Source organism: Uranotaenia lowii, unplaced genomic scaffold, assembly GCF_029784155.1.
Source record: "Uranotaenia lowii strain MFRU-FL unplaced genomic scaffold, ASM2978415v1 HiC_scaffold_502, whole genome shotgun sequence".
NCBI classification, from domain to species: Eukaryota; Metazoa; Arthropoda; class Insecta; order Diptera; family Culicidae; genus Uranotaenia; species Uranotaenia lowii.
Window position 1 is genome coordinate 1 of NW_026598426.1, and position 10,212 is coordinate 10,212.

The following is a 10,212-nucleotide window of genomic DNA, read 5'->3' on the forward strand; positions in this document are numbered from 1 at the left end:
CTCATTGATATTAACATAGATATTAACATAAACATGAATTGATTCGGTCGTCAACAACTAATCTCTGTGATTTTATTTTTTATGCTATGATTGTCACCTCTATAGGATTGGGAATTCCAGTGGTTCACGAACAACCGCTCGAATTCGTACGCGAAAGATGGCAATCTCTACATTCGCCCCACGCTTACGGTGGACGAGTACGGCGAGGCGTTCATGCGATCCGGGGTGCTTAGCTTGCACGGGAGTTCCCAAGCCGATCAGTGAGCTCCGAACAATTATTTTGTCTATAGTCATGGAGCTCGTGGAATCATTGAATGTTTTTATTTTGTTTTCATTCAAGTTGCACCAGACAGCGTTTCTTTGGTTGTGAGCGAACTGGCAGTCACGAGCAGGTGCTGAACCCGGTGAAAAGTGCCAGCCTCAGGACGGTGGAATCTTTTGCTTTTCGCTATGGGAAGGTCGAGATCAGCGCGAAACTGGCAGCTGGAGATTGGATGTGGCCAGCGATTTCCTTCATGCCTAAGGTGAATACCTACGGGGGTTGGCCAGCTTCCGGGGAGATTGACCTGTTGGAGTCGAAGGGAAACCGGGAGTTGATCAGGAATGGGATCAATGTCGGTATTGAGCAGGTTACCTCGAAGTTGCAGTTTGGCCCGGACGAGGGACACAATGCCAAGTCTACGGTTACTTTCACGAGGAATTCGGACTCCGGGAAGGGATATCATACCGGGTTCAATAGGTACCAGATGGAATGGACTCCGGATCATGTGACGTTTAGTATCAATGACATTGAAACGGGAACGGTCAAGGTTGGAACCGGATTCTGGGCTAAGGGCAATTTCAACAGCTCTTATCCGGGCATGGAGAATCCCTGGAAGTATGGAGGCGTAATGGCCCCATTTGACCAGGAATTTTATCTCAAAATATTCCTGGCCGTTGGTGGAGTTGATAATTTTCCAGATGACGATATCAACCCCACCAAAAAACCGTAAAAACCGTGGACTTCGAGTTCGGTCAATCCAATGACCGATTTCTGGAATGCCCGTAACGATTGGTTACCCACGTGGGATTTGGACGAGAGCGATACCAAAGATGGGGTTATGCAGATTGACTATGTCCGGGTTTGGGCCCTCTGAAGATTGCCTTTTACTTTTTATTCCTACCGCTTCAAGTAGTTTCAAATAACAAACACCAATTATCAGCCAACTTTCGGAAAAGGTTCTATTTCAATGATCTGGTGCGGTTGATCTTTGACCGGAATTCCCATTATCAGTCGAGATTGAAATTCTTGACCGGTGTCAAGTTGTATGCACTCGTAAATAAATTGAACCTTCTGGAATCTCCCCACATTTAAAATGATATTTTTAATCACAGCCTTCGAAAAACCACATTCAGTTATATTGGTTGATTACAACCCTTAAAGTACTGTTCTATTATTCTATTTTATTTGTTTTTATGTTCACAAAACTTTTCACTATTTTGGAATTGAACTGTTCTTTTACACTTATCGTCCGTTAAAGATTTTAAAACATTTATATTAAAACATTTGAGTCACACGAAAAAGTGAAAGCTACTGATCAATCTAAATAAACCATCTTTATTCATTTTATACAAAACTCGCATGCCAAACGTTTGTTGAGGTGGATCCCCCACACGTTTTGACGTTTATTTTGTGTTATTTTATCCACATGATTATTTAACATTGAATGACCGAAACTAATCGTGAGCGTCGATGTTATCAAAACTTCCGACGGGCTTTTCGTTTCGTCTCTGAGTCATTTGAGTTAGGTTTGGATTGATACCAATTAAGTTTGTCTGGTTTGTTCCGTTACGAGAGCTTTCTCCTCCAGTGAGCTTTCTCTCTCGATCATTTGTTTGGTTACACATATTTGCGGTTTTATGCTCATGGAAAGTGTTTGCAGCTTTTAACATAAAATCATTTCGATTCGGGGTTGAAGTATAGTCTAATACTCCAAATGAATTTTATGTAGGTATCAATAGATAGCTTTTCAACAGTCAAGAATGTATCATTTCCGTTCTTATAGTTTTTATTCTTCATTTAAAAAAAAATTGTAACACACTTATAACGTATTGAACAATTTTGCTTTTTTATTTACCATGAATGTATCGGTTTTTTTCAAATCGACCAAATAACATTCAAAGTTTAGATATGTAGATTTATGTATGATAAAAAAGTTTTAAAAACCTGGCTCGCGAACGTTTTGGAAAATTTCTTATGTTAGATTTTTGTTTGTCTATATCGCATTGGATATAATTGACTGAATATTATTCATAACTCTTAATTTTGCGTAAGAAAACTTAACAGATAGGATAAATGTATTTTAAGTTATAAATGTTTATAAAACGCCATATAAAGGTGCAGGGCCGTTTGAAGAACCGGGTCATGGAGGGGGGGGGGGGGGGGGGGTTGGCGGTTTGATGACAATTTTTTTCCTATAACATTTTTCCTTGAACAATGCATTCACAAGTGAAAAATGTATGTATATGTTATTACATATTATTCAAGTTAAATTTATTTTGCATTAAAAGTTATTTATTTTTGAAAATGAGTCATAGGAGATGCCAATTTATTTTCACGAAGCTTCAAAAAATAAAAGGACTTGTGATATACAGTTGCGTTCAAAACAGATTGAAATCACGTGAAGCTGCGCACTCTTTCCCAACATTGACAAGCTGCCATTTCCCTATCGGTTGATATGTTTTTCATACAAATATTCGTCCAAAAGAGAATGAAAATCTGTATTTTTTCTGTCTTTGTAAACACTTCAAATTTTGTATAGCGTTAGTTGTATATAGTTGTAAAACTTTTTTGAAAAAATATCAACCGAGAGAAAAATGGCAGCACGTAAAAGTTGGAAGAGAGTGCGCAGCTTCACGCGATTTCATTCTTCTTATAACACAACTGTAGCTCAGCTGGCAAATCAGTTGCCTGCTGAACTAATGTCCGTGAGTTTGAGCTCAAGAGTAAACACAGTTAATTCAGATAAATTTTTTAATGACTGGTGTACCACATGTATTGTTGAGGCAAGTCGGGAGTGGCATAATGATGTAGAAACAACTATCCTAATCGGAACAAAAAAAAAGGATTTTGAACGCTTCATATAAAAAAAACTTTATTGCTAACTTACATTAGGAAGCTAATTCTTTTGAACCACAAGCATAACCATTTTAAGTATGGGTGAAAATGTTTCAAATATTCAGCAATAAAAGTAAAAAATTAGGTATACTGTTCAAATAAAGTTTATTTTCTACTCTTGTCAACTCGATTAAAATTAATGATTTTAGTTAGAGCCTTTGATTTTGAAGAATCTGCAATATATGTAAATAATGTTGAATAAAACATGAATAATGAACTGGATAAAGTACAAAGTTTAATAGTTATTTTTCAATCCCTGAAAATTAGGTGGCAATCGGATGAAAACTCGAATTTTGCGAATCAATTTTGTGTGTTGCAATTTCATCGTGGACACGCTTTACTTACTAAATATTTTTCCAGAAGTATCCAGGCTGGCCAAATCCAGGCAATTTTATTCTAAAACCTGGCGAAATTAGGGCATATTGTTTCAAAATTTTCTCAAAAATCCGGCCAATATGCAGGCAAATTTCGGAATTGTTCCATTAAAATTTAAAAAAAATTTAAAAAAACACATGTAAACTGTTTTTATTCAATCGAACCACATCAGCCGATTCAGCATCATGTTTAAAGTTTCCAAAAAATCTTTTATGTTTATTTTGACGAAATTTGTTTAAATAAATTATTTGGACGCTAGATACATAATTCTAATGACTCAATTGAAATTTTTGTTTAATTTGACGAATATAGGGAGAAAATTTGGTCAAAATCCAGACAATCTGGTAAGCTTAGCCTAACTTTTTTGGACTCAATCACTATCAACAAGTGAGATTTTTTTTTAAAAACTGCTGTAGAATTGTTGTCCTGGAATTTCAAATTTTATGTCTAGCAAAAAAATTTACTTGGTATTTTTGGACCTTCATGGGAGGGTGGGGTTTAACCCCCAAAAGCCCCCCCCCGTTCCTACGGCCATGTAAAGGTGGCCCAAGATACCCCACATTATGTAGCCCATGATTCCCCACAAGAGATGATTTGTAAATTAGTTGCGTTTGAGTGACCTACTGGTTATTCATGAAAAAATCCTTTACCATGTGAAAGAAGAAGATAAAACTGAGATAATAAGCATACGAGCCAATTCTTTGTTATGAACTATAGGTTTCTCACGCATGCAATTTTAGGGTGTTTGTTTAATCATGGAAGTACATATTTTTTAGCTAGTTCAATAAAAAAATATCATATGTTGCGTACATAAGTCAACGACATATAGAAATATTTGCTTACGCAAAGCGATGACGATGAAAGTTGGGCTGAGATTTTTATCTCAACACACAGCTGAGATATTTAGAGTAGTTCATGTTTCCCCACGGCTCACGTTATCCCACTCTCCCCTACATATTTATTTCCCAATCATTTCATCATATCAAAAATAACCGACAATAAAAACTTAAAAATGGTTTGAAAAGTTATACTTGTTTCAGTGAAAACACAACATGACACCTAAAAAAACGCAAGAAATCTTTGAAGAACAAAAATTCTTTTATATTTTCTAAGAGATATGTAGAGATTGGATCTGGCGTGAGTAAAAGGGTTTATTGAGGTGAAACCAAGTGAAAATTTGATTTATTTTCATGTAAACTAGTTTTACTCAGTAGTAGGAGATTTTTATTTTTTTTCCCTGATCCAAGACTTTTTATAAACGGACTCACACGTATAGGATCTCAGCGAAACTTCATGTTTTATCGTACAAATTTTTAAACCACTAGCCCAGAGAAAGAGCCATTTAGCATAGTTTTTTTTTAAAATGCTCATAGCTTGTTTCCTAGTAATCGGACATTCAAAATTTTGGCAACATTTGATTGCCTGTTAAAAGTACTATTCGACCAATTTTTAATCGAAATTTCAAATTAACGCGATTTTTAAAATATTTACGATGCAAGAAAAAAGAAAAAAAAATTGTGCACAGTTTTCTTCAAAATCTACCATTATCAAATTGAAAGCTGACAAAACCGTTGATTATTAAAAAAAAAATACTGTGTGTGAGTAGTGAAAAAGTATGCAAACATTGACAAAAATATCCACAAAGTTAAAATCAAGCATTGGAGTGAAGCACATGATCGGCAACTACGGTTAAGGGTCATCACGGAAGTCAAGTCTCATACTAAAATTTTCAATTTTGAATAAGCGAGAAACTAAGTGTTGATAGCTGAAATGTCCCGCAAAATTTTCACCGATAAGCTGACAGTGTTGCTTAGTTATGAGTCATTCAAACCTTACCTCCAACAAAAAATTTTTGCTAGTTCTAGAGCTCGTAAGCTGTATAACCGGTACCGAGGCTATGAGACAGATGATTTCTGATGGACGACAAAACTTATGAAAAACCCTATTCAGGGAATTTCTTTATCGTTCATGATCTTATCTGCAAGTTTCAATAAGAATTTTCAACATAGGTTTCGTCGTTATTGAAAGGTTTGCAAAGATATGGAAATTTCCATCTTTGAACCCACTGTTCCTATTTTGGTACTGAACTGGTACCTTTCATTGAACCTTGAAGAACTCATATTCCTTAAAAAAAGTATGATTGTTCGAAAGTAAATAATCAAGTAGAATAAAAAAAATTTCAAAAAAAAGTATTACAGCTTTCTAACGATTAAAACAGCAAAACAATAGTCGAAACTTTTTTGTGTCTACTAACTTGTAGTTTATTTGTGTAAAGCTGACAAAAATGTTAGAAATATTCAATATTGGTTCTTAATTGTATCCCAATTGAGAATTCGCACCTTTGTTGATTAGTTGGGATTGAAACAAAATTTTGGTGATGTCAGGTCTAAATATGGAACATCAAAGTCGAAAGTCTCCTCTTTTTGTACCCTTTACCAATTTTCCGGGTTTTACATTGTTTTTCAATTATTTTAGAAAAAAATAGGTAGTATGGTTCTTATTCTTCACAGTGAAAGTAATTTCGTTTAAAGGCTTGGAAAGTTTAAAAAAACGTGATTTTGCCTTATTCACTCTTATTTCTTAAAACGTGCCCCATGAATTGAGGTGTCTAATTTACCACTGCGTAAAAAGCGGTATGGTAGGGCAGGATTCAGGAAGAATAAGGATTCATTGTGTGCATAGGAATATCTTTATCCTATGCTAGCAAACTGAATTAATTAAAATTTTCGGCTTTTTAGGACTAAAGTAGGCTCTATGTCCAAAGTAGGAGCCCTTACCCTACCTAACAGATCTAAGAAACCAGCAAGTAATTGCGTTGTCAAAAATATATTGATTTGCCAAGATTCTGCTCCGGTGGGAAAAAACAACAATTTTCGAAACGAAAACTTTGGATTTCGCTGTTTATAAAAGCCGAAAATGGAGAATCGACATCTAGCTGATTAAGCGTGTTTTTTTTCGATTCTCAGTTTGCTTCTGATTTCGTCTGAACAAAAAAAAACGACTTTCGATTTTCGGGTTATTCCATACGTCCATACGTGCGTGAGAAAAGGCGCAATGTTCACATGCAGCTTTCATTTTGTTTTCCCTTCTGGATTTTCTTCATTCGGTCTTCACATCCGAATGGTCTTTTTTCGTTTCCGGATGGCACTGGCCAGCAAATAGTAGGATTTTTCTTGGCTGAGAGATTCATAATCGCGGCAACAATAATTTTTCCGTCCATTATTTCGACTGTTCCGCTTTCAGCCACAAATAGCTGTTCGTTGTTTTGACAACGTTGGTAACAGTATTGGTGAACTTCTTCCAACACTGCACTGACTTTATTCTCCATTTTTCGTGCGCAGTTAGTTTGCCTCTTGAGATTAATAAATGAGCACGATGACAGCAGTTTGAGCGCAACTAGATTGCAATTGGGTAGCAACTAGGTGAAAAAAAACACGCTACACAGTAAACGAAAATTACCGAGTTCGGTAATTTTTTTTATCGAAATCCTAACATGTGTAAATCGTTAAACTGTTCGGTAATTTTTTCGGTAAAAAATAAACGAACGTCGGTAAATGAAGCATCAATTTACCGATGTTCATTTACTTTTTACCGAAAAAACTACCGAACAGTTTAACGATTTACACATGTTAGGATTTCGGTAAAAAAATTACCGAACTCGGTAATTTTCGTTTACTGTGTATAATAAACAAGCCTGACTTCATTTGTAGAAGGTAGAAAAGCTGCCCACCGGTAAAATAAACAAAATGCGGTGGTCAAATCGTGCGCAAAATTTTTGGACCGCTAATGAAGAGATATTCTGAAAAAAAATCGTTATGGACAGCAAAACGAACTTTTTAGGTTTTAGGATTTCAGTTTTGTACTTGATGTTCAAAGTTTTGTACTTGAGGTATCAGGAAATGTTTCATATCGATTGACACGATGGATGACTAAATATACAAAAACTGTTTTCCCTGCATTGCACTTCAATAGGTCCCCGTCCCACAAAGTTTATACTCTGTTTCGGTTGGATCAATAATTCTGCCATTACGCAAAAACTGTGGTGGAGTGATAGAAAGTCAAATATGTTGTTTTTTGGCAGAAGGATGACATCGGCTATATTTGTCATAACTTCAACCAAATCAAAAATTTTGAGGGTGGCCAACAGTATGCATTATAGATGGCGCAAGTGGTGCCCATAAATAAAAGTTCAAACACTTCTTCAGAACATCTCAAAAACCACTTGACAAAACGTCACAAATTTGCAGAAGTAAACATTACATTACTAAATAGCTTTGCTCAAAATTTCATTAATTTCTATCTATGCATTGAAGAGCTATTCACAAAACAAAGTGTTGAATTTTTTTTCGAATACAATCCTGACTTTGTACTTCGAATACTTGCAACAGAAAAAAAAGAACAAATGTGTTAACTAATTTTGATCTAGTTCATTACAGTACTGGAAAAAATAAAAATCTTTTTCTGCATAAGGAATATCAATTCTAAATATCCTGGTGAATTGTAGTATTTTAGATATACACTTACGATTGCTAAAAAAAATCTTGTCTAAAAATTTAATAAATTCTTCACATTTAAACGTAGTTGTTGTCAAAGACAGTTTTCGCATGGACAAACATAGAACGCACTCTAAATAACCTTAACAGATCTCTGCCAGTTCTCAGCCTGGAAAATTCTTCTGGCATCTTATATGTCAAAAAAGATTCAATTCCCTGCAAACCACGTCGAAACTAAGGGTTTTTATTATTTGTTTAAAAACGAACACTCACTCATATAGGATCTCAGTGAAACTTCATGTTTCTTTGAAGAGATCTAAATTATATTTAAGACTAAAGCATAGGTACATCTTTCAAGGATATTATCGCTAGTTTCTTACAAATGCTTAAACCACCAGCTCACAGAAAGCGTACCATGTATGCCGTGACCGAGACTCGATTTCACGACTTCTGGCTTAGAAGACTTAAACGCTATCCTTTATGTAACGGTCGATGGCAGATTTTTATTCTTTTAAGGACACGATTCAATCCGATAAGATGGTGAAAAAGAAAGTTTCCGTAGATAATTAGTAAACTTCAAGCAAAATACCGTCGGGAAAAAAAAATTCAAATAAAAATTGCTTGAAAAAGAGGATTAAAATTAACATGGAGAACAAATTCTAAGTAGAAAGCTAAAAATCGTAGAAATTCAGTACGATTGAGAAAGTTAACGGCAGTCTACAATCACAAATAACTGTTGAATTCCTTAACTCTGGTTAAACACTACTTTAACTGCTTCAAATATTTGTATGTGGGATACAAGAAGCTACAAAGTTCGTTGGATAGAATTGAATATTCCTTTAAATTTAGACGGAATTAGTAAAACCCATGGCCGTAGGAACGGGGGGGGTTTTGGGGGTTAAACCCCCCCCATGAAGGTCCAAAAATGCCAAGTGATATATTTTTCAACCAACAATAAAATTTAAAATTTCTAATCAAATTTTGATGAACAACAAAATAATTCTAGAGTAACAATAGTGTAACAATCCCTACACCAAAACCTCGAAATCTCAAGACCAAAATTCTACAACATTTTTTCAAAAAAATTCTCACTTGTTGATAGTCATTGAGTACCAAATATTGAATCCCAAAAAAGTTTGACGTAGCTTACCAGATTATCCGTTTTTTGACCAGATTTTCTCACTCTTCTTGAAAAATCAAATGGAAATATCAATAGAGTCCTAAGAATAATAATAAACAATAAACATAAACGATTTTTGGGAAGCCTTAATTATATATGATTCTGAATCGGCTGATGAATTTAAAATAGTTTTCATGTGTTTTTCTTCTTGATTTTAATGGAATAATGTATGGAATTGAAACTTGCCTGCATATTGGCCGGATTTTTTGAAAATTTTGAAACAGCATGCCCAGGATACTTGCGGAAAATATAAAAGTAAGTACCCAGTTTATTGCTCTTGATTTTCAGTTTGGATAATTATTTGTTTAGTATCCTGCTTCAAAACTTGGTGTTGAATTTCAATCTAAAATGCGATGGATTTTCTACATTCGAAATACATAATTTCGAAATATGAAAAGAATTTGGATCTGAAATTTTCATCCTAGACTTGAATTCCAGAGTTGAAACATAAGAAAGTTTCATGAGTCCAGAATTCAAAAATGTGAAACAATTTCATTATTCACAATTTTATTTAAATTCACAAGTTCAACTACGAAAAAATAATTGAAAAAAAAATCATATTGAAAACCACACATTCAGAATCAAATAAAAGATTTCTGGTTAAAGGTTCTGATACAAGTTTTCCTTTTTTGTTCCAAATTCATTGGATTTCTTATCTGGAATTTGGATTCAGGTTTAGAATTTGGGTTCATAATGCAGAATTCAGACTTGGAACTAAAATCCAAGGTTTTTATTCAGGCTTAGCTCAAATTTAAGTTTTATAATGAATATTAAAATATCAATGTTAAAATTTCATTAAGGATTTAAATAGCATGGATCGCAGTTTCATGACTTTGATTCTTGATTGAAAATAAAAATTTAAAATTCAATCTTAATCAGTTTGGAAACACAAACCTGGCAAAAAATACATAAAAAAAAACTGAATTCATTTCAAAGAATTATTTTTTTTTAAATCTAGATTTTAATTTTGAAAACTTTCATTGCAGGATTTAAATTATAGGATATTA

The 10,212-nt window shown here is 34.3% G+C and overlaps 1 pseudogene; it reads left to right on the plus strand.

Annotated features, from left to right (window-relative positions):
• Positions 1-105: 105 nt before the first annotated feature.
• Positions 106-1,250, plus strand: LOC129760198 (beta-1,3-glucan-binding protein-like; annotated as a pseudogene).
• The last annotated feature ends 8,962 nt before the right edge of the window (positions 1,251-10,212 follow it).